Here is a 27,151-nt window from a genome sequence, read left to right as displayed (position 1 = left end):
AGTGACATTCTGGCATTTCATTAATGGATTTAAATCCATATTGGGAAAATGATGCTTTTCCTACACACACTCAACTTTAAGATTTAAAAAGTTGAAATGAGAAAAATTATATTTTCATAAAAGAGCAAAATTCAAAGGTCTTTGTAAGAAAATCCATTTCAATGAATGCCTTGTTTAAAATTTTGGACTGCATAGTTACACCTCTTTTTAGTTGTTTAACCACATGTCTTTGCTTGGGACAGCGAGTCATTAGCATCTAAGTGTGTAGACCCATCAACTGAATTTATAAATCAACCCAAGAATGTGGTTGCAATGTAAATGTAATCTAAAACATACACATCCACTCCAATTTCCAACTGGCTTTCAATTTAAGGTGAAATACTGAAGTTCTTCTGATACTCTAAAGACCTACTGTTTCTCTCTCCCCTAGCAATCTAGCTGTTTAGAAAGCACAATGAGAGCTGGCTGCTGGCTAACTACAAGCCAACCAACTGTGCCAGGGAGGTGTAGCTGTCAGCTCCTCAACTATCTGGAGGCTACAGGATTTCCAAATTCATGGAAGTCTAAAGGGATAATCATTAGACCATACCAGAGGAGAGGAAAATATGTACAGTGGGAAAACTTTCCATTTTCTTTCACAAAGCTTCCTGTTTTATTCAGACTTTGGATATTCTTCTATCCATTCCAAACGGATGTAGGAAAATTTCAGTACTACATACTTCAGTTACATTTACCGGGAAAATTACTGTCCTCCTTATCTACCCCATCCCTTTACCCTTGCAATATATAAGCACTTGCTTCATGGATTCCAAAAGACCTAGAGACCCTTTTTTGTTACTCATCTATTCATTTAAGTGTTTATTCATTCATCCAGACTTGATTGCTAATTTCATCATTCATTCATTTTTGTTACTTGTTGCAGGCCGCGTTAGAGCTGAGCCCTGTCCTCCTCAGACCTCCAGGCCTAGGGGCCTGGTGAGATAAACTCAGGGTTTGGGATGTGGGTGGAGCCAGGAGGAGGGGTCTCGCCTTTGTTGCCTCCCTGGCAATTCTAGGTCTTTGCCCGGACCTGCCTGACCACGTGGAACTTCCGGCTCTCTGTCTGGGCTTGCCAGAGCACGTGGAGTTTCCGGTTCTTTGCCTGGACTGCCTGCCCTCAGGGAGCTTCGGGTTAGCGTGGGAAGAGAAGGGGAGGAGAGTAGGCAGAGTTGGGGTGGTCCTAGTATCCAGGTGTATTGATTTTTACCTGTCCTTCACCCACGTAACCAAAGAATGTACCTATGTCACTAAAGATATAAATGTGCTGCTTGCTGAAATAATAAACGGAGTCCTTCACCATCTTTCGGCTCCTGCCCCGTTCATTGTCCGCCAGATAAGGTCCTTTGCTTAGGCAAAGGCCTGGGACTTGGGGGGAACCCCGAGCATAGTTACAAGGCTTCGGAAGCCCGTAACAGTTACTGTTGTTCATAATTAAAATATGAATTACCTACACTTCTTCAAAACTTGTGACCTGGAGGGTGGAACATGGGGTGATAGTTATGAATCACTTTATAGGAAGGATCAAATCCATTTAAACAAATTTAATTGGAATTGGGAGAGTTTGTATGCCAGTCAAAGAAACTATTGCAAGACTGACTTTTATTAGTGTTAATTATATTCTAGATGCTATATGTAATAAATATATTAGTTCTTCTTGTTCTCTTCCTCCTCAATTTGTTCTCTTCCATATCTTCCTCTTTCTGTCATTTCTACATTAGCAAATTAATAATAGCAATAATGAAAATTAATAGTGACTATTTATATAAGCTTTAAGGTTTTCAAAGTGCTTTACACTTTCATCGTATCCTAACAACTCTGAGATAGGAGCTATTTTACCTCTCTCCTCCCCAATTTTACAGATAGGATAACTGAAGTTAACAGAGGTAAAATGACTTGTTCAGAGTTACACAGCTAGTGTCTGAGGTAGAATCCAAACTCAAGTCTTGCTGAGTTGAAGACCACACTCTAGCCACTGAGTCATCTAGCTGCCTGAGACTATAAATTGCAGAGTAGCTACCTAGCTGTGTTGGCGGAGAGGATTTTTTCATTGCACATTCTATTCTCTACACTAATAACATCAGGGTTCTGCTCAAAAGAAAAAAAAAATGATTTCAGATTCTAAACTATGCCTAAGTTTCCTAGCCAACAAATGACAGGCATTTAAAGAAAATTATAAAGTGTTTTCTTTTTTGTTGTTTTCTCCTTGTGATATGACTTACCCTCTTTTACCCCCTCCCAAATCAATAGAAAATTATATTTAATCACCCTCACAGCTGACATAGGGATAGCAATATCAATATATATTCTTCAGTTCTTTATCATCTTCTCTCTTAGGTGTAAAAGGATTCATTTAAATGAGCACTTGTTCCTGCTGGTATTAGAGTATATGACATTTACAGGAGCTTAGATCCTCCAGAGGAAATTGTCTCCTTGCTCCCTCCCATCTCCACTAGGTTGATTATTGACTCTATCAGCCTTGGTCCTCAATTTTAGAAATATAACTCTCTGAACTTTCATCTCATTTCTTTTCTATGGACATGCTTCACTGTATTATCTGAATGTGTAAGCCACCTCTGAATGAGATCTATCACCTTGTAAACGACTCTGACTGCTGATCCAATATCCAGTTCAATTTGACATTTTGACTTGTGTTTTCACTTTTTATACTTTTGTTTCCACACAACCTATCAATTTGGAATCATCCTAAGGAAACAAAGTGAAATGACATACATAAAGTGGAGAGGTCTCAGGGAGCATATCCTCAACATTCATTAGAAAACATCCTGTATTAAATGTATAGTGAATATATAAATATGTAAAGATTTGTGATTATCTCAGCATGGAGAGCTCCCAGTTTGGCAACTCCTTCCATTATTGCAAACTGAATCTCATCTGGGACTTAGAAGATAAATCCTTGAGAGTTTCTTTAGATACATAGACATTAAATGACTTTTCCAGGATCTCAGAGCCAGTAAGTGTCAAAGGTAAAATTTGAACCAAGGTCTCTCTGACTCCCAAGCTCAGCATTTTATTTGCTATTTCATACTTTCTCTGCCTGTACTATGCAGGGTGAAGCTGTTAAGGTTTAAAATAACCCTGTCTTTTCAAAAATTATTTTGGATAATTTCCTTATACTTCCCTGTACAAGGAAAGGAAAATGAAATAATCATGCATTATCCTTCATATTCAAAATTGATAGTAATAAACCACCAGAGCTGGGCACCCTTTTGACATTATGGTGATAAATTTCTACTGATTCTTTTATCCAGTCTACTATTTATAGTAAATTTGTAAAGTATTGCTCTGAACACAATCAACATTTAGAACATGTTTTTAATTGATTTGTAACAGTAATTACCCTGGCCCCCACTGCCTTAACTTGGGTACATTACATTTCACATCCCCCAGAGTTCTCTAGTATCCTTAAGATGACTTGGGGTATTTTGGCCCTTTGTCAATGGCTTTAGACACCACTAATTGTGTTGCCCCAGTTTTAGTTGGTTTCTTACACCTCAGCTCAAAGCACTTACTTCAAAAGTATAGCAAGTCTATGAATACAGACATTCACCACAACACTCGGGGGTATAATCTCCCCCTGTCCTCCACTTGATACTCTGAGGAGAGGAAAAAGACTAGGTTCACAGTTTAGTGCTATTGTAAATCCAAAATCTCTCCTCCTTCTTGCATCAACCCCACCCTGCTCATGCACAGACACACCATTGTTCTTGAATCTGAGGAACTCCTCAGGCCTTCCCTACTAGAGTGGTGGGCTGCATAAGGTTGCCTTTGCTAGATTCTGGGTTTGATGGATATTCTTCCATCTGTGCCTAAAAATGAAAAAGACAAATCAAACAGACACGGACCAAAACAAAATCCCAAAACTGTTTCTTGGTACCACAGGAAGAGAGGGTAGTAGGGAAATGTCACCCTTCTTCTGATCCTGTCAGATCATGGCCCCATTCTTTGTGTGAGCATGACCTTTACACTCTCTGGATAAATGGGGAAAGAAATTCTGTCCCTGTCTAATATTTCCAAAGGTACTCTTATTCTGGTTATGTTGCCAGAGGAAAGGCTACGCATATGGTAGAGAAACACAGAATCGTCTTCTCTCTGAAACAGCCTGCCTCTGTCTTGGGAGATCTGAACATGTTCATAGCAAAGCCTAGGTTTTAGATTGTTGATTGTTAGCTGGATCAGGGGTTAATCTGACAAAATGTCCTAGATGAATGTTTGATCAGCATTTTTCTAAATCTCAGGATTTTTTGTGTGCATGGAAAGAACATCAAATAACTTCAAATTTAATTAGGTTATTTATTTTCAGTGGCATCAGACATCTACAGGACCACACCTAGTACTATTTTCAGTTCTGACACTACATATTACGAAAAAAGTTAGACAAGTAAAAACATAGCCAGAAGAGAATGAAGGGTGACCAGAATGACAAAATAATTGGGGACTCTTATCTGAGGACCAGAGGAATGAAGTGAGTTTCATTAGCATAGAAAAGAGAAGTTTGGGGAAAATTGACGTGATAACTGTCATCAAGCTAAAATATATGTTAAATTTTCTCTTCTTGGTCCCAGAAGGTAGAACTAGGGGCAAGTTGAAAAGAGGCAAATTCAGACTTAATGGAAGGGAAAAGAAAATATTTCCATCCAATTAGAGATGTCCTGAACTGTAATGGACTGCCTTAAAAGTTGGTAGGTTTCTGCTCAATGGAAGTCTTCAAATAGAGACTCCATGTTCACTTGTGAGTAATATTGCAGAAGAGATTTTTGGTCAATTAAGGGCCCCTGAGATACCTTTAAATTCATAGCTATTTTAATACCCTCATTGTAGAGATGAGAAAACTAAGACTCAGAGTCCTCAAGTGGCTTGTCTGAAGTCACAAAGCTATTTAGTTAATGTTAGAATTGGGGCACGAAACCAGGTGTCCTAATTCTGGGCCTTTACAATACATAAAGATGATTATATATTTTAATGTATATAAAATCCTATGATGATACCAAATCATGGTGTAGAGCTAACCTTGGATTTTCAAAGATTGGCAAAACCACAAAGTCTAGAAGTACTAGCAGGTTGGAAATGCTACAAGTACAGTTCAGTGACAGACAGCATCTAGGAAGTCTAAGGCTTGCCTAGCTAAATTCCTGAGGGGTTTTAGTAAAGGGTTGGTGACAAGGTGGTGACTTTGTGTTTGTGTGTGTGTGTGTGTGTGTGTGTGTGTGTGTGTGTGTGTGTGTGTGTACCACACTCCTCAAAAAGTCTGAAAAAGTAGCCTGGAATAACAAAAAGAGCATTTTACATGACCCTCAGAATCACCAAGGTATTGGTTTGAATCCCACAGCTATGTGATGTTTGATAATTTACAACCTACCTCAGTTCTGCCTCCATTATCTCATCTGTAAAATAAGTAAAATGATAGCACCTTCCTTTTAGGTTTGCTGTGAGGATTGGATAAGATAATGAATGTAAAGTATTTTTTGAAACTTTTTGTGCCATGTGAATATTAGTAATTATTATTAATATACACTATCTATTCTACTGGAAGTCAACTTTGCAGAGTGTAATAATTTGCCTTGAGTCAGGTCATACCTAAATTCAACTTGTGTAACACACACACACACAAATAAATACACACATACACGTCTTAGAGATTGTTTCTCAGTAACAATCTATTTCACTAATTGGTGTTACAGATTATCATAATTAAGAGTAATTTGTATATGTTACTATTATGTAGACTTTCGTTTTAATTATCTAATAAATATTGAGAAAAACAGAATATTTCTCTTCTGGTATAAGGACAGGCTAAATATTTTCTAATTTGAAAAAAAAATATCTACATTTAAATCTAGTTTTGAAATGTATCCATATGATCGGGGGCAAGTGATTTAATTTCTCTGAACCTCAGTTTAATCATCTGTAAAATTAAAATTGTTAGTGCAGCATGTGCCTTTCTTGTTTGTTAGAAGGCTTAGGTGAAATAATTTATATACAGCACATGCCCTTGTAAACTTGAAAGCTTTTAAAAATTGTCAGATGCTATTTTGATTCTCCATGGATGTAGTAGGAAAGATCCTCAGGTCAAAACCCAGAAAATCTATGTTCAAAGTGAGTTCTGTAACTTAGTGGCAATTTTAGCTGAAGCAAGTCATTCCACCTCTGAGCTTCAGTTTTGTCAAATAGAAAATGGAAATAGACATTTATTGTTATTAAAATACTTGAAAGTATAGGGAAAATTGGAGTTTTCCTTAAAATGATAAAAAAAGCATTTACCTAAAAGCATCAGCAAGTATTATTTGTAATGTGAATAAGCTAGAAAACTTCCCAGTGAGATCAGGTGTGAAACAAGGATGCTCACTGTTGCCAATATTATTCAATATTGTATTGGAAGTCATAGCAATAGTAATAAGAGAAGAAAAAGAAAAAAAAGGAATCAGATTAGGGAATGAGGTAATAAAACCTCTTTTTGTAGATGATTTGATTATATACTTGGAAAATCCCAGAGACTCAACTAAAAAGGTAGTTAAAATAAATTTAGCAAAGTAGCAGGATATAAAGTGAATCCACATAAAGCATAAGCATTCCTATTTATCACAAACAAAACCATGGAAGAAGAGGTAGTAAGAGATAGTCCATTAAAAATAACTCAAGACAGTGTAAATACCTGGGAATAAAATAGTAAAAATACCAGTATAAAAACCCTGCAAAAATAAGCCCAAGACTACATGAACAAAAATTATTTTAAAAATATTTTATTTGAACAAAATAAAGTTTTAATGATTGGAGAAATATTAGTCGTTCATAGATAGGTAAGGATATATAATAAAAATGATTATTTTACCTAACCTAATTTATATATTTAATGCCATCCCAAATAAGTTACTAAAATTATTTTATTGAATTAGGAAAAAAAATATCAAAATTCATTAGGAAGTGCAAAAGGTCAAGAATATCAAAGGGAATAATGAAAAAAATGTAAAGGAAGGAGATTTGGCAGTACCAGATATTAAAATATATTATAAGGTGGTGTTTATAAAAGCAAATCTTGTATTGGATAAGAAATAGTAAGGTAGGTCAGTGGGACAGAATGGATATGAAATTTACAGCAGCAAATGAACATAGTAATCTTGTATTTGACAACTGTAAAAACTTAATATTTTGGGATGAAAATTCATTATTTGGGAAAAAATTTGGGGGAAAACTGGAAAGCAGTCTGGTAGAAACTGGGCATAGAACAATATCTTACACAATTTACCAAGATAAGGTCAAAATGGATAGATACATGACCTAGATCTAAAGAGAGATATTACAAGAAAGATGAAAGAATGTGGAACCTATCAGACTTATGAAGAAGTGAAAACTTTGTGAATAAACAAGAGATAGAGACCAGTGTGAAGTGTTAAAAGGATAATTTTGATTATTATTATTAAACATTATTAAATTTAAAATTTTTTTATAAATAAAAACAAATGTAGTCAACATCATAATGAAAGAAGAAAATTGGGGAAAATTTTATAGACTCTCAGATAAAGGACTCATATCTCAAATAAAGAACTTTGTCAAATCTATAAGAGTAGCAGTAATTCCCTAATTGATAAATGGTCAAAGGATATGAAGACACTTTTCTGATGAAGAAATCAAAAGAATTTATAGCTGTATGAAAAAATGCTCTGCCTTTATTGATTAAAGAAATACAAATTAAACCAACCTTAATATATCATTCTATACCTATCAGATAATCTAAAATGATTGAAGAGGAAAGAGACAAATATTGGAGATGATGTGGGAAAAAAAATAGGACCACTAATTCACTGTTTGTGCAACTGTGAACTGATTCAACCATTTTGGAGAGCAATATGAAATTATGCCCCCAAAGTTATTAAACTATCTATATCCTTTGACCTCTCAAGAACACTACTAAGTATATTCCCAAGATGATTAGGTAAAAAGAAAAGAACTTACATGTTCTAAAATATTTGTAGCAGGTCTCTTTGTGGTGGAAAAGAAGTGGCCATTGCAGGGATGCCCATAAATTGAGGAATGGCCGAACAAATTGTGGGGTATGATTGTGATGTAATACATAATATAATTTTGATGTCCTATAAGAAATGATGAGCTCAATAATCTTATAAAAACCTGGATAGATTTGCATGAAAGAAGGAAGACCAAAAGGAGCAGAACATACAGAACATTATATACAGCAAAAATATTATCTTAAGAACAACTTTGAGCAACTGTGTCATTTTGCCTGTCATAAATGCTCAAATTAACTGCAAAAGAACTGTGAAGGATGATGCTATATGCATCCAAAGAACTCATAAATAGAAGTGTATGTAGAATGATTTTACATATACATACATATTTGTTTCTAATGATAGCCTTCCCTAAGGTGGGGGGGGGGGGAGAAAAATGGGAAAAAAGTTACATGATAACTTTATTACATATTTTAAAGGAACAGCAAGTTGTACCTAGTAGATTTTCAGTTTCATGTGCAATCATCGTTATTTTTTATTCTACTATGTTATGGAAATGGCTGTTTTATTTCACAAGTTCAAAAAATAATATTAAAAAAAGAAAACGAGAATATTTCTATTGTCCTACTTCAGGTCATCATTGTGATGGTCTAATGAGATAAAGTACTTAAAGATCTTGTCATACTTTAAAGAATTATATAAATATTAGCTATATCAGAGCTTCTTGATGACAATGATATGATGTAAATATATGCATATACATATACATGTTCATATGTGTAGGTATATATATATATACACACCTATGTGTATACAAATGTTTTGTAAAATCCTTAATTCCTCTTCATATCACAAAATACACACATATGCGTATATATGTATATATTTATATATGTATATGCATACACATGTGCATCACACATATCACATCACATGCATGCATTATGTTTTATGTATGTGTATTATGCATCATATCAACCTATGTACATTCATAATTATATAATGCACATTCAGTTCTGGAAATATATTTGTATGCACATATATACAAAACATATGCATGTATTGAATATACATATAAACATTGTTGAATGCATGCGTGTATACAAATGTTTTTTGCATATTTACACATGCATGTTTGTGTATGCATATATTTTACAAAGTGTTTAATTCCCTTTAAGCTCACAATAACCCTGCTTACTAGATGCTTTTATGATCTCTATTTCACAGATGAGGAAAGTAATGCAGATAGCAATTAAATTATTTGCCCATTGATCACACAACTAGTATCTGAGACCTTGAACTCACCTTTCTGACCCTAACCCCTCACTAGATCCACTACACCATGTCAGTATGAGGTGGAGTATGAAAAGAGCTAAACATCATTTGAGCCACTTACCTGCCATTACCAGGGAATGTTCTGTGTTTAAAAATAAGCTACTGCTGCTGCTACTATTACTGGAAATACCCCTCCCCCAAAGCAGTCAACTCTACATATTCTAACAGACTCCTTTATTAATATATGAATTGTTATGTTCTTCTGAATGCTAACACCTGGGGATAAAGTTTGTATATATTGTACACATCACATGACTCTCAGAATAATTGTTTTAAAAGTCCTCTTCATAATTATTTGATAAAAATGCAATCATATTTGCTAGAGGGAGATTTTTTAAATAGCACTTATTGGCCATTCAAATATTCACTTTTATTTCATTCAAAACCATATTTGAAAATACAAGTTCAATTGTGATGGGTGTAAAAATGATGATAAAAGTGCTTAGTATGCATAGAATGTCATTTATCTATAATTAGTGTCCCCGATATTAATGATAAAAACACATAGAATGATAAAAAAGTTCTTAATGTGAGTGGCTTCCATTTTTGTTCAATGCAGCATAAATATTAAGTCAAATTAATGACATCTTTATTTTAGAATTTAGTTTTGCTAGTGTCTTTTGTGAAATGCTGTGTAAATAGTTACAGTAACTCCTTTTTCTCTTACTTATATGATATCAAGCTTTTAATCCATGTATTATTGAATATGGCCTTATGATTCAATAGTCTGATGGGAACTCACCTCATTTCAAATGAAGAATGTATGAAGTTATTTGTAATTAATAGTGACACAGAAGTTACTGGAGAGTTAAAATAATTAGGATTGTTTCCTTTGGCTCTCTTTACTAAAAAGCTGTCAGTACATCATGATTAAAGGTCAAGGGGAAAGCTGAGGTAGGTTAAAAAGGATAAAGCAGAAAAAAGGAGAAAGAGAACAGCATGATAATTGGGTCAATCATCCTCATATTTTCAGGGCAAAACAGTTCCCTCAGATCTACTTATGCTTTTCAGAATAAAATATTTTGTGCTTGAATTACTTCAAGTCATAAAGATTAATTAAGGAACACTGATGTGAAAAGGATTTTACTTGCTTCAATTCTTTACTATCTTTCTATCTACAAAAAGCATATGAAAGGTAATATACTAATGAATAGACCTACATTTATAATCACACTTATTCTATATTCATTATTCCATAAGCTTGCATATTCAAAATCCTTACTTCGGAGCTGGAACCTGATGTAGCCACTGTTGGAAAGAATTTTGGAACTGTGCTTCAAAAGGATTGAATTCTTTATAATCTTTGACTCAGTTATGCTGCTACTAGTTATATGCCCTAAGGAGATAAAAGAATGAGGAAAGAGACCCATCTATGTGCAAAGAGGACCTATGTGTACAGAAAAGTTGGTAAGAGCTCTATCTGTGGTGGTAAAAATTTGAAATAAAGATGGTAAGCATTAATTGAGGAATCACTGAGCAAAGTATTGTACGTGAAAGTGATAGAATATAATAGTGCTGTAAAAAGTGGTGAAGGGAAAAGTTTCAGAAAAAAAAAAACTTGTAGGAAGAGATGCAAAATGAAGCAAGAAGAATCAGAACGATTTATATAACAACAAAAAAATTGAAATACTTAGGAATTCTGAAAACAATGACCAACCACAAATCCAAAGGAATCATGATAAAACATGGAACCTGTCTCCAGATAAGGATATGAGAGGTGATAGATTAAGAGTACAGATTGAAGCATATTTTCTTTTCTTCTCACCTCACACAGCTAATTTAAAAAGCTGTGTAGTTTAAACATACATATTTTTTAAACAGGGTTTGTTTTTCTTGCCTTTTCACTGGGTAGGAGAATTTAAGCTAGGAGACAGAAAACTAAAAATAAAACTGAATTTGGAAAAAAAAAAAACAACCCAACATTCTCAACTCAATTTACTATATGTTTCTTCCAATGATGGGTTTTATTACATAAAGCATTTCAGAACGCCTTTACTGGAAATATCATTTTTAGACCCATCAAAAATGACAAAAGCATATTTATCTTCCAAGGAGTCAATCGCTTTTGGGGAATCCAGCATAATAGAACCTGAAGCTTGAAGGAACCTGAGAAGACATCAAGACAAACTAGCTTTTTTGCAGATAAACAAACAGGAAACTTAAATTAGTGGTCAAAAGTTCAACAAACTGTGAATAGAAAACATAGAATTTGAATCCAAGACTTGTGATTACAAGTCCAATTTCCTCTTCTGACTCTTTTTGCTTGCTACAACAAATCAAAGGCAAAAATCAAACCTGGTGAATGAGGACATGTGCAACAAAAAAAGAACTGAAGATTTAAGTAAAGAAAAATTGTGGCTTATATTAAAGGAATAGGAATTATTGCATCTCTTTTTTTCCTTTTTTTGCCAGGAAGTAGTCCTTATGAATTGGCTCTCAAAAGAGTTTACAGAGTAATTCCACATGCATATGGCATTTTCAACATTGTTGGAACACAAAGTGCCAAGCTTTATATGCTGGCAAATTTTAAGGATAACATTAATTTGAGTGTACGCATGCTGGTGTCATTTAAAAAAATATTTCCTTATCTTATAATCTTGCCACTCATATTTCAATTCAATGAACTATTATTAATTACCTAACACATTCAAGGTTCTATGTAAGGCAATCAGGATACCAAAATAGAGAAATTAAAAACAGTTTAGAATCTTATGGAGCTTATCTTCTTCTAGAAGATACAATATGTAAAAAAGATTTTAAAAAAGATTATGATGTAATTTGAGGAGGGAAAGATAATTTACTAGACCAATCAGGAAAAGCTATAGGAAATTGTTCCTGTACGCATATGCATTGAGATTACAAAATAAGAAGCTATAATAACATTTATCATACTTCAGCAGAATCCTAAAAGGGATAGATGAGTAATCATAACTTCAGATAAAGGAAAAGTAAAAAGAATATATATAATGTATGTATGTATATATATTTTTATATATACATTGATATGTTTCTATGTGTGTATATATACAATATGTGCATATATGTGTGTGTGCGTATATATACACCCACACACATACACATATATACTGTTAAGAATGACAAACAGGAACAGTGACCTATGTGAGCTGATTTTGTTCTAGGATTTTGCTTCCAGTCCCAGATTACTGGTACTGGCAATGGATTGCAACCATTCTTGTTTCCAGAGCACTAGCTGGGTTTGGGCGCATTTGAGGATCTCTGCTGACTTTCCTGGTGCTGGCTCCTCTCCCTGCCTTGACTGGTATCTGCATTTATCTGAAAATTTCACTTTCAACTCTTAGGATACCAAACCCTACCCTTGGTGTCCTTGAGTGGTTTGCCTCTCTCTACCCTGGACTCAACTGGCACAGCATTCTGCAACCCCAAGCTGACCACCCCTCTTCAATCTATTCTTGGCCTCTGAAATGGACTCCACCCCTGTTCAGCAGGAAGCAGCTACTGAAGACACCCCTTTTTCCTAGAAAGATTTCTCCTGTCTAGTGGTTGAGTGGAGAAATGATATGGATACAAACAGTGCCCTAAGAGTTAAAAATAATATTAAGGGTTGACTTTGTGAAGCCCCTAGTTTATTCTCTAACATGAAGGCATCCTAAAGTATCTTCCTATTATCTTGAAATACCATAAAACTTCCCCCTTCTCCTGGACCACAAAATTCCTTGTCTCCTTCATCTTGGGTCCTAAATTTCCTGTTTCCCTTATCCTGTCCTTATATAAACAAGCCCCTGTCCCTCTGTAAATTGCTAGTCCTTCTTTCAGGGCTAGCCTGCTGCTTTTGCATCAGTAAAGCTACCAATGGCTACCAAAAAACAGAAAGACAAACAGAAAAAAACACTATATTTAAAAGTACCGTGGATAATGAAATCATATCGATATTAAACACATATGCATTGAATGTCATTGCATTTAAATATTTAAATGATAATATAAAAAATCCAAAGTTTAAGACAATGATTATACATAGCTTTTACATGCTACTTTCAAATATTTTTGGTTCCAAATGCAATGTTTTTAAACCAAATTTTATATATGTGAAGTAATTATTGATTGGTAATCTCAAAGAGCCTGCAACAAATGGATAAAGGCCTAAAAAGTAAAAGTCACATAAATAAAACATTGATTTTTAGAAACAAGATGGGAAGGTGATATTTCCATAATTAAAGAATGGAAAAATAATGGATTAGTATAGGATAAAGGACATTTTTTTAAAAAATCATGTAGACTACTGTGGTTATATAAATTTAAAAATAGGAATGCAAAATCATATTAAAATAGGAAAAAAGAGAAATATTAGGGAAATGTGAATAATTAGAAATGTTCAAAATATTTATTGTAACATTAGGAGGAATTCATGTTCATACATGGAATTCTATTCATGGACTTCATCATACATGCATTCAGTTATTGAAAGTTAGGTTAGTGTATTGTGGTATATGGATGCAGTGACATACAATTGTATAATATGGAATGGTGAATGAAAAGATTTCAAGAGGGTTAGGCTACTCGTTAAATTTATGTGAAATGCTATGGAATAAAAAAGTACAGAAAGAATATAAATATAATAATGATATACAACATAAAATATTATTTACAAATAGTAAACTTCAGTGGACCCCTATTACCTCTGGGATCAACTATGAAAAAAACTCCTTTGTTTGGCTTTTAAAGCCTGTCAAGATACTATTAGGAGACCCCCTTTTTTCCCAGAGCTAAGGCCTAGGAAGCAAGCTGCTCCCTGAGTTTGACATAACAACAATCCTTTGTGCTTACTCTCTGGATGATTTTTGCCACAGCACAATCTCAGAATTGTTTCACGTAATTATTGTATTGCATTGACCAGCCCTTGGTGTCCTCTGAGCTCAGACAAGCATCTGCTACATCCATGTTCTGGTCATGAAGCCCTGATATGAATCAAACTTGGTGCTACCCTTCATTTTCAGGGATGCAGCTCACTCTGCAGCCACTGGTATAAGTATTGAAATATGCACAACCTAAAATGGATTGCCCCACTAGGGGTGGGGGTTAGCACATGAATATACCCTCCTTGCTTGCAAGCCATTTCCCTCACTTCAAAATTAAACTTCTCTTTGATTCCTGACTCTCCCATTTCCAGCCTGCTCTGTTTGTCTCTGTCCATCCATAGGTTAGAAGCCAGTTCAGTCCAGCTGATGAACCCTTAAAAACCTGACCCCTTACTTCCTTTTTAGGGTTATTATACCTTACATGCCCCAAATGCATTTTATTGCAGTGACACTAGATTCCTTGCTGGGAATCTTTAAAAGAAAATGTAGTGTTTCCCCTCCTCTTTCTTTCTAGTTTCCTCCTACTACATCTTCATCATTTTTGACTAGTTTGGTCACAGGCGTTAGGTAGAAAATCCTTTTAAATAATATATATTAAAAAAACAAAGTCAATTTAATATAAACACAGCGAGACATTGATTTTCAATTATTAGAGAAAAAGTTTGCAAGTTGCATGAGGCTTTTTTTAATAAAAATTTATAGCATCCCTTATTGTTACTTTATGAAAAAATAGGTGGAATGCTTTATTTTATTACTTCTTGCATGAATATTTAGAATCCAAAAAGGTGTTAGTACTATGAAAAAATTATTCTGAAGGTAATAATTGAGCATAAATTGAAAATAGAGAATACCATTCTTTAAGGGAAAAATAATGTTTCAACTCTTTCAGTATTTTAATGTGAAAGTGAAAACACCCTTTGCATTTAATTAAGTGCTATAATAGAATCTTCAAAGAAGTTAAGTGCTTTTCATACCAAAAAATAGAACTTATTTGTCTCCTAAACAGATGAGAAGCAATTCTCCCTTTATGAAAGTGTCATATCCTCATAATCTTGATTTTTTTTCCTTGACAGATTATTATTCAGACCTACTCACAACCCCACACAAGGCAAAATTCTATTGGTCATTATTATAGAATAGATATTTATGTATATTTTCATTGCTGAAGAACTGAAACATGTATTTAAAAGATTTTTAAATAAATCTTTTCTACTCAATCTACTCTACTCTTAAAACTGTAGATCTTTTAATAGGCAAATTATTAAAAATTTAACACACTGGGCACATTTTCCATGTATCCTTAATTCTATCCTGTTCAATAATGTAAACAAATTCTTCATTTCTAAGAGAATTATAAATATGACTGCAATATTTTTTGTAATACCTATAATTGGGGAAAAGATTCATTTTAGCTTAAAACAAGATTCTCTCTTTTATCTCATGCCACTAATAAAGTTTTGTTAGATGTTTCTCCATATGACTTTGGGTACATAAAGTTTTGATAGAAGAAAACAGGTTCTGGGAAATCCTGTCTAGCTGGAAAACCTTTGAGTAGGCATCTAGAAAGATGATTTCTTTCTTTCATCTGAGAACAATGCTGGCAAAGTTCAAATGGTTCTCTTGTCTGAAAGCTGGTCAGAGAGTAGTTAGTTTTTTCCACATATCAATTCATGAAAATTTATATTAGGGAACTGAATGCCTTATTTTTTGTGTTAATAGAGGAAATACAATGATGTAATAACAATCTTTTTATGCGTAGAAGATATCACATATTGTGACAAAAGGAGCAATTAGATAAACATATCCACTTATGTTTCTATGTATAGAAAAGATAGAATTTTGCCAAAACAAAACAGGAAGTAAATCAAATAAGGTAAAAGAATAAAAATCCAATGAAGGATAAATAAAAATGTTTCATCCCTCTCTCTTCCTGAGTGGCAAAAAGTAGGAAAATAAACTGAAAAAAAATGAGTTGAAATAAAGGTCTAAATACAATGTATAATAAAGAAGAAAGAAATTAGTATGGTATTAAAGAAAGTAAGGTAAAATTTCTAAAATAAATTAATGAGGTAATGGGGCTTCTCTTCAAATATCAAAATCACTTAAAACAGAAATAGTCATTTGGGAGATATAAGGGGACCTTCTTTGCAGAAAAGATATTCTTCACTCTCCTATCATTTGGATTGGACCAACCTTTTCTATTGCCTGCATAGCTGGAACAAGCTGAGTCTTTACAACTACCAAACTTGGCCAGACTCACTCTCTCTCTTTCCAACCACACCTAGAAAACTGAGGTCCTGTTCACTCATAGCATGGCAACCATGAACTATGCTAGCTTGAGGAAAGGTCCTTCCCTCAACTTCTCACTCTTTGCCCCACTGTGGCCTTAAGAAATGGGTTTGGAATTTTGGTCTAGATGAGACAATCCGTCCTTTTCAGTTCTAGGTACAGACAATGGAGTCCCCAGACCTCGAAACTCATGTCATAGTTACCTTGGAAGCAGGATTCCAAGACAGAAATGACTGCCACTAAGCAAAAAAGCCCTGAGAATCCAGGGTTCTTGGACTCTAAATCTGGGATCTTTGAATTGAAGTTTGATATGACCTCGTTATTCAGAAAACGAGTTATGAATGTAATGCCCTGCCACCACCATCCCTAGATATTGAGGTAATATAAGCAGGGTAGGAGAGTATATATGCTCTCCCAAGTATTAAAAAGGGATTTTGTATATTTCTTTCTATACATTTGAATGAAATGTTCCTCTATAAAAAATGATCTTATTGTTAAGTGGCCAAATTAAATTGGGGCCTAAGGGGGACCTAAAATTCAAGAGCAAAGTTGGTAGGAGTTTGAGCCTCATCAGTTGAACACAAACACTAAACTTCCTTTAGGTTACTGGGGAACCCTGGGGAAGGGATGAAATGTAGCATACCCAGCTGTCAGGAAGTGGTGGCTGGGATAGTCATTGTTTCAGCAATAATAAGAATTGATGTAATAGGAGAAGATAAGACCACAGAAATGAGACTGGAATTACTGTGATAAACTAAAGAACAGCTTATAGGCTTAATAAAAATACATGAAAGGTAGAAGAAATAAGATGGCTTTGTGAAAGGTAAAATCTACACCAGCTGATTTTCATCATCTTAAAATGAGCATGGATTTTGTTAAAGTAAAAAAAAAAAGAAAGGATATATGTCATTAAAAATAAAACCCATACAAAGTCTGCAGAGAAATTAATTAAAATAATAAAACTATTAATAACAATGAAGAAACATTATGGTAAATGCTCTAGGGAAAGGGAACAATATAACAAAATAACTACAAATAGAAGCCAAGAAGTAATAGGAAGATCATGCAAGAAGACAGGAAATCACTTGGCTCTACTAAATTCCCTTCCAAATAGCTCAGTGCCTCAAACTGAATTTTAGAGGAGCAGAAATAGTAAACATTGGGTGCAAAGTTAAAAAAAAAAAGGGAGGGCATAAAGTTGTTTGGCCTAAGACAACTTAGTAGGATGTTAGGAAAGACCTGACCTAGGGGGTGGTAATTTGACCATTGTGTGATCACAGAGCTGTAGGCTCTGCTCATGGGTCTAAGATGGAGAGTACTGGCTGTGTTCACTTGCATGAAGTCCCCTATTTCAGTTCCATTTCAAAGGGATGAACTAATGCTTCTGGCCACAGGAAAACAGAAGCCATTAGTATGTTTCTGGGACCATGGGGAGAGAGACGATTTGTGGTGGCAGCAGTGTGGAGCAGGATGTGTTTTCCACATGTCTTATGGGTGGAGCGGAGTATTGAGGTCACTCATAAACCACAGTATTAGCCAGAAGAGCAGTGACTATGCCTGGGCTTGGATCAAAGCACTTTGATAGAACCAAAAAGACAAAAAGCCCCAGACAGAGCTCTGAAAACAGCACAAGAAATATCTGACACCTGGGACATTATCTCCCACATGCCAGGAGTAGGGTCTTACCTTAACAAAAAGTTAATAGCCAAAAAATAGGCATTTAAAAATAACTAAATGACAGAGAAAGTTAAGCATAGAAAATCACTGTGATAGAGAAGAGGGCTGAAACTCAGAAGAAGAAAATGAAGTCAAAACAGCTACTTCTAAAACTTTGAATTAAAAATGTAAAATGGTCACAAACCCCAAAAGAATTATTAGAAGAGCTTAAAAAAGACTTTAAAAGTCAAATAAGAGAGGTAGTGAAAAATTTGGAAAAGAAATGAGTAATTCAAGAAAATTATGAACAATTGAAAAAAAGAGGTCCAAAAACTTACTGAAGTAAAAATAGATTGAGGACAGATAGTATAAGAATATCTGAAAGTCATAACAAAAAATCACAATAAAAAGATTCCAGACATTATACTTAAAGAAATTAAGGAAAATTGGTCTGGAGTTTTAGAACTGCAAGGTACAATAAATATTTTAAAAATTCGTTGCTCATCTGACAAAGATCCTAAGATGAAAATGCACAGAAAACGTATAAATAAGTTCCAAAAATTTAAAATTAAGGATATAATATTACAAGCAAATAGAAAGAAACCATTCAAATATTATGAGCTATAGCCAGTTTAAGACAAGTTTTTGCAACTTCTCCATGACAGGAAAAAAAGGATTGGAACAAAATAATCACAGTATCAAAGGAGCTGGGTTTGCAACCAAGAATAACCTACCCCAGCAAAGCTGCTTGTAATTCTAAAAGGGAAAAATGGGTATTTAATTAGTTAAATGATTTTCAGACATTTTGAAGGAAAAGCCCAGAACTGAACCAAAAAAAATGACTTTCTAATACAAGAAGAGAAATTTAAGAAGGTAAGCATAAAAGACTAATCAAAAAGACTTTAGTTAGGGTAAACTGCTCACTATCTTAACATGGGAAATTGATATTTATAGCTCTCAAGAGTGCTATAATTTTTAAGGATAGTTGGAAAAAAATATACATGGATAGAGGGTTTAGGTTTGAGTTGATTATGATAGGATGATTCTAAAAAATAAAATTGGGTAGGGAGAGATAAATGGAGCAAATTATCTCATGCAAAAGAGGGGTGAAGGGAAGGATTTTTATAATGGACAAGATTATTGTTGGAGGACTGGTAGCAAGGGGACAGGATATGATGGAAGGAAATATAGTTAGCCTTTCACAACATGAGCATTGTGGACATGTTTTATATAATGATACAGGTGTGATCTATGCTGAATTGCTTGCCTTCCTAGGGAGGGTGGGTGGGAAGGGAAGAGGGGAGAGAATTTGGAACTCAAAGTATTAAAAGCAGATGCTCAAAAAAATTTGTTTTTTTTATGCAGCTGGGAAACAAGATATATATGGAATGGGTCATAGAAATCTATCCTGCCCCACAAGAAAGTAAGTGGAAAGGGGATGGGAGGGGGAGTGGGGTGACAGAGGGGAGGGCTGACTGGGGAATGAGGCATTCAGAATATATGCCATCTTGGAATGGGGGGGAGGGTAGAAACGGGGAGAAAATTTGTAACTCAAAATTGTGTGGAAATCAATGTTGAAAATTAAATATTAAATAAAAATGATAATTTTCTTTATAAAAAGACAATATCATCCAAACATCTTGGAGACATCAACATAGCATTTATCCTCCAAATAAGGCATCAATTGTCATGTCCATATTCTATGAGACGATGCCTCTCTGATACCATCAAACAAGCTCATTAAGCTGAATAGGAGAAAACAAATACAGTTCCTACTGGGAGTAGGGTGCTTTAGGACCAAAGTGCCACAGGATAATGTGGCTCTATAGAAAATGTCTGTGTCTTCCCTTCTCTTCTCCTTTTTTTTCTATGTATTTTTTTTCTTTCCATCCAGTTAAGAAAAAGTTTAAGCTCCCTGGCCTCTTATTTTTCTGCTTTTATAAATAAATGATTACTGTAGGCATTAGCTCAAAACTCACCTCAGTTAAGGACACAATATAGTATGATGATAAGTCCTTTGAATTTATAATCAGAAGACCTAGATTTAAATCCTGATTGTCACTTTTTGGGGAAATTTAACAATCTTCCTGGGGCCTAATTTCTTCATGTGTAAAATGAAGCAGTTGCATTAGAAACCTATTAAGGTCCCTTTCAGATCTAAATAGTAATAGTTTGAGTAACATCAACTACCACAAGGATCTTTAATTGAAATACCCTCAGTCCCACATTGATCTTCAAATTGTTAATTACCAGCTCTAATTTGTCCTTTACATATTAACATATGTGTATTGTTTCCACAGGTATGTTGTGAAATCATTGAGGGCAAGGTCCATACATCCTACACTTATTTAATGTGTTTATAGTCTAAATCCAGAGTAAAGGCTTGAAAGTACTATTGAAATGAATTGAAACATAGAAATAAATCTGTAGGATTTTCTTTAAGGGCCAGTGCTTGCTCATTCTTATATTATTTTAATCAGCTGTCTGATTCAAAGTTTAAAGAGTGCCAGGTTTAATCTAAGATCTGATTTCACCTCGGTTTCAAACTCAAGAAATTGCAAATCGGTCTCCAGCATCCACATCCACTAGTGTATAATCAACATTTATTCAGTGCCAGTTTCCAAGGGATTATTTTAGGGAATTGCATCAACAGCATAAATGGTTATTTCAATGACTGCTACACTGGCAGGTACTTGGCAGAATTATTTGTTGGTACTGTTTCAGTTTTCATATGTTTTCACTAATGTGGTCATCATCTTATTGATGCTAAATTCCCATAAGAATGGAAATGTTTTGTGATATGAAATTGTATTTTCATTTATATTTTTATTTATGTTTGAGAAAATTACAAAATTATTTATTATTCTTTCCCTACTTCTCTTCTTCCTTCTCATTCATCTCTTCTTCTCCTGTTTCTAAGTCTAGACACTCACATTAATTTAAGTATAAGAAAATTTTTAAAGTGTTTGAGTGAAGCTAGGAAAAATAGAAAATAATTTGAAAAAATTTATAAACTTATGAGCTCAAAGTAAAACTTGCCATCTTCATTTTACACCAAACTTTCTCTACATTTCTTAATATTTTTTAATTCTAAAATGAACAATTTATTTGTAATCAAACAACACTGTATATGAAAGTTGCTTATATGTGCATATTTATGTACATACAAATATATCAGAATAAATTAAAATAGAAAACTCTCAGTTATTGTGGAAAAATTGTATTCAATAAAAATTGCTAAGGAGATTGGAGAGCAGCCTTGAGGAAATTTTTGTATTTATCAACATCTAACATTTTGTACCAAGATAAGCTCCAAATGAATACATTACTTACTGGTAAAAATAATGACATCATAACTAAATTAGAGTAGTAAGAAAGAACTTACTTTTCAGATCTGTAAATAAGAGAAGTATGATCCTCAAACAAGAGATTAAAAAGATAAGAGACAAAATGAACGATTTTGATTATATAAAATTAAAATTTTATAGGAAATGAAAATGACAAAATCATTGATTTATAACTATTTGCAAATTAATATTAACTGATACAAAACAGTCACCATATTCAGGCAACTGAGAGAAAACAAAAATTGTTTAGCCAGCAAGTTGTCCAACTGTCTGCCAAAAAGAGAGTTATGGCTGATATAAAAGATACAATTTTATAGTATAAGATAATTCTGAAATATTTGACTTCTAAATCCATTTGTATGAGTGTGTGTGAATTCATGAACATGTAATATGAATTCACAATGTTGAGAAATTTATTGGGACTAAGTTTTCCCAAATGTAGTGCCTGTCTAATGGCCTTTGTAGATTACTTTGAGTCAAAAGTGGAAATTAAGATAAAAAAATCTGAATTACTGCTAGTTTAGCATATACTTTTCAAAACCATGATCCAATCAGAACTTTGCTATATTTCTATAGAATACAATAACTCCATAATTCTCCAGTAATATAGTTTATAAATTAACCGGAATATCACTACTTGGTATTATTGGTTAAGTAGAATTCATTATTTCCTCATAATTCAACACTATCTCTCCACTCAACTTTGGGAGAAAGGAGTAAATAATAAGCAATTGCAATATCTGAGATGAATACAGAATGAGACACATTTTTAGATGTAATTAATATGAGAATCAGTTTTGTTTGATGATATATGCGTATATATGTACATGTATCTATGTTTATGTAAAATGGTTTTGTTTTTACTTCTTTTTTTGCCCATGTGTATTAGGAGGGCAGAGTTTATAATTTCAAAGAGGATCATATATATGTCTGAAAGGTTCAGAACCGCTGGATATAAGAAACTCTCAAAGTAGGAGGCAGAAGAATCAAAGCATATATTTAGGCTCCACAGTAACCAACCCATGAACCAGCATCCCCATTTTGACATATTGATCAAAAGCTTCCAGGCCCAATAAGTACACCTTACAAGAGTAACCAGGAGGCTACAGAGAAGCATGATGGTGTAAAGCAAAATCATATACATGCTTCCCCTCTATGGTAAAGAGATTACCCACTGGCCTCAAGTCCTTGTTCAGCTTCCTCCTGTAGGTCAGCTCTGCTACCGGCAGCTCCTGCTTTGGCTGTGGCTGTGGCTGTGGCTGTGGCTGTGGCTGTGGCAGCCTCTGGCTCCAATGGAAGCTGTTTTTAACCATCCAGCTTCTGTGGGGGTGTAAGGTACGCTGGGGAAAGCACAGGTTCTTTTGATCTGCTTAAGCAAGGTGAAGGGGTTGACCGGGAAAGCACAGGTTCTTTTGATCAGCTTAAGCAAGGGAAGCAAGGTGAAGGGGCCTATAAGCTTACTCCAATCCAACATATAAACAGCATTCAGTTCAGGGGAAAAAAAAAAGCCAAACTATTCAAGGGCACTTGTTGACTAAGTGCTAAGGAGCCCATTTTTGGTTACCAACACACCATGGGGGAATGGTAAGCAGGAAAGTAAAATCCTTTTTTAACTATATCAATATCTAATTAAAAACACGAAGGAATCAAGATACTTAAAGAATAGAAAAAAAAAGACAAAAGCAGACAGATGACAGAGTCCGATGTCTTTCTAGTCTACAGTGATAATTGACATTCACAGTGATGATCCCAAAGCACAAGAAGATCCTGACTTATTAACAAGAACAAAATCAAATTCAGAATGTACATCAAAGAAATTCACAAATATATTTAAGGAACAGTTCTAATTATGCCTTATCATAACAGAATATTCACTTGATAAGAATATTCCATTGCTGAAATGTTCTAGCTAGTGAAGAATTTGCTATACTTCGATTATACAAAGAGAGTTTCATTTGCTTTGTAGAGTTCAATAATGTGTCATTTTAAGCTGAATTTTGAGTCAAATTTACTGTATTGTATATTTAAAATTGGAGAAAAATTAGAGACCATTTGTTCCAATTGTCTCATTTTACAAATAAGGGAGAAAGAGGCCCAGAGGGAGGAAATAATCTGTGCATTTTTTTAAGATAAGAAAATATTTCACAATGAAATGAGAGTCAGCTCTCAATACAAAGTATAGTATTTATCATGAAGTCTTTCTTGAAATGAAAATATATTGCTACATATTTTTAATCCTCTTTTATGTTCTGCTGTGCACATGACATGCTTTTTTATCCTTTTTCTTAATTTGCATTTAAGTTTCAATACTTGTTTATAGCATGTTTCTTTTTTAATAAAAAATAAAAGAAATGAACACGATTAATCCCTGATATTTTTTTTTGGCAGGGCAATTGGGGTTAAGCGACTTGCCCAAAGTCACACAGCTAGTAAATGTGTCAAGTGTTTGAGGCCAGATTTGAACTCAGGTCATCCTGACTCCAGGGCTGGTGCTCTACTCTCTGAGCCACTAGCTGCCCCAATCCCTTATATTTTTTAAAGGTACTCCTTATCTATTTTTATGCCTGTTTATTATGCCAAATGATGAGACCACCATTCAAGTTTCATACTTAAATACATAGTTGTGCGACTTCAAAAAAAGTCTACTCTGTTATTTTTTATTGTTATGTGTAAAATGTAGAATTTAGAGAGAGTGCTTGATTTGGAGTCAGAGGGACCAAGTTCAAATCTTAGCTTTGACATGTCTGACATTTTCCTAGTCGCAATGGAATTCCTTCCTGGATCGCATATTTCCTCATCTGTAAAATTAAAGGAATGAACTAAACAAAATTTGAATTCCTTTCCAGTTCTGAAATCCAAAAGTATTCCTAATTCTCTGTCTTTTAAAGTTCTTTGTCATTACAGTATTTCTATTATAAAATATTTTCCGGGCTCTGCTCACCATTTTCAGCTTCAGTTCTAACAAGTCTTAGCCTGTATGTCTGAAACCATCTACTTCATCATTTCTTACATTACAATGGTAATGACATACAGACATTATTACTTGTTAACCATTCTTCAAATGATGAGTATATCCTTGTTCAGTTAGTCAGTAAGTATTTATTAACTACCTACTTTATGCCAGATACTCAGCTAAGCCCTGGGGATATAAACGAAAACAAAACAAAACAACAGGGAAATTCAAACCAAATTAAACAAAACAAACCCTGTATTCCAGGAAATCTTATGCAAATGGAGGAGACAACATGAAAACATCTACATATGAACAAGATATATACAGGACAATTTGGAGATGAGCAACAGAGGAAAGACCTTAGCATTCAGGGAGAACAAGAAAGGCTTTGACATAAACCAGAATGGTAGTTGAAACTTGAAGGAAGCCAGCAAACCAGGAGGCAGAGATAAGAAGGGAGGATATTCTAAGGAAGGGGAGGGCCCAAGAGAAAAAAAAAAATCTGAAAATAGAGTGTTTTATCTGAGGAACACTGGATTCCAGGGTCCATGGTGGAGGGGAAGGTGCAGGGGTACATGGTTTAAGAACAATGGAAAGGCAAAAGAGGGCCAGATTGCGAAGAGTTTTAAATGCCAAATAAAAGATTTTATATTTGATCCTGGAGCTGATAGGGAGCCACTGGATTTATTGAATCCTGGGGGAAGGGGGGTATCAAATTTGCACTTTAGGAAAATCCCTTTAATGGCTCGATGGAGTATGGTTTGGAGTAGGAAAGAGAACTAAGGCAGGGAGACCCATCAGTAGGTTATTGCAACAATGCAGGAATGAGGTGATGAGAGCCTTTATGAGGTTAGTGGCAGAAGAGTTAAGTGTAATACACCAGCAAATATTGTAATAAAATAAAAGTAAAATATACCAGAAATATTGTGAAGATATAATTGACAGGAATAAACAAGGGATTTTATATAGGCACAGGAGTGAGAGTGAAGAGTTGAGTCTGACATATTAATTTTGAGCCTGGATTACTGGGAGGATGGTGGTACACTCAAAAGTAATACAGAAATTTGGAAAGGGAGAGGATTTTAGGGGGAACGATGATGAATTTAGCTTTGAGTATGGTGAGACTGAGATATCTATAGCACATAGCTAAAATACCTAACATTTATATAGTGTGTACTATGTTCCAGGCATTACGCTAAGAGCTTTCCAATTATTTTCTCATTTGGTCCTCAAATAAGGTAGTTTACATCAGAACTTACTCTGATGAGGAAACTGAGGCAAGGAAATGATTAAGTGATTTTCCCAGAGCTAAACAGCTAGCAAGTGTCTGAGGCTAGATTTGAACCCACATCTTCCTTACTCTTGGCATGACACTCTATCCAAAGTACTACCTAACTGCCCAGTCTGGTTGGAAATGTCTAAAGGGGAATTGGAAATTTGCATGGAAAGGTCAAGAGAGAATTTAAGGCTGGAAAAAGTTGATCTAATAATCATCAGTTTAGGATGGTAATTGATATCATGGAAGATTATGAGATCACCAAGTGAAATTTTTAAAAAAGCAGAAGAGTCAAACAAGCTGCCCTTGGGCCACATGTAGCCCATAACAAGGAGAAATTCAGTCTGAAGCAGTTTAAAAGAGCAATTGGAAATATTTTAAGAAAATTAAATACGATAAAACAAATCATAACATTAATGTTTAATTACATTATAAAATTAGTATGTGGTTTTCTAAATAAATATATGCCCATAGTGATCACTGTGTACGGTTTAGTGGCCTCCCTTTTTATTTGAGTTTGACTCCACTGATATAGAGAGAAAAGAGAAGAAGACTTAAGATACTGCCTGGGTACACTCTTTGCCATCAGGGAGAGAGAGAGAGAGAGAGAGAGAGAGAGAGAGAGAGAGAGAGAGAGAGAGAGAGAGAGAGAGAGAGAGAGAGAGAGAGATGCTGCAAGTGTTTTTGTACGTATGACTTCTTTTCCTCTATCTTTAATCTTTTTGTGGGTATAGACCTAGTAGTGTTATCACTAAGGTAAAGGTTATGCTCAGTTTATGAGCTTTGGGGGCATAAATCAAAATTGCTCTCCAGAATGACTGACCAATTTACAACACAACTAGCAATGCATTAATGTATTGTTTTGTTTTTTTTCTTTTCCTCAAAGAACCTCTAGTATGCCATTTCCCCTATTTTATGAGTTTGGGGAACTTTGGGGGGGTGTGAAGTGATACCTTAGAGTTGTTTTAATTTGCATTTTTCTAAGTATTAGCACTTAAGAGCATTTTAAATATGGCTATTGATAGCACGGGCTTCTTCCTCTTTAACCTGTTTATTCATAGTCTTTGACCATTTATCAGACAACACTATTCTTATAAATTTAACTCAGTTCTAACTGTACAGATTTTGTCCTTGTTTACATGTTTCCATTTTAATTTTAGCTAAATGGATTTTCTTTGTGCAAAATCATCTTTATTTTTTGTCAATTTTATCTTCTGTAATTTTTACAATCTCTCTCTCTCTCTCTCCCTCCCTCTCTCTCTCTCTCCCTCCCTCTCTCTCTCTCTCTCTCTTTCTCTCTGTCACTCTTTCTGAAATCTCTGCTTTTCCATAGGTTTGATAGGTAATTTCTCCTCTAATTTGTTTATGGTGTCATTCTTTATGTCCATTCATGTACTTATTTAGAGCTTATCTTGGTATATGTCATGAGTTGTTGGTCT

The sequence above is a fragment of the Trichosurus vulpecula genome, chromosome 6, assembly GCF_011100635.1.
Source record: "Trichosurus vulpecula isolate mTriVul1 chromosome 6, mTriVul1.pri, whole genome shotgun sequence".
NCBI lineage: Eukaryota > Metazoa > Chordata > Mammalia > Diprotodontia > Phalangeridae > Trichosurus > Trichosurus vulpecula.
The sequence above is the reverse complement of the archived record's forward strand: the minus strand, read 5'-3'. Positions refer to the sequence as shown.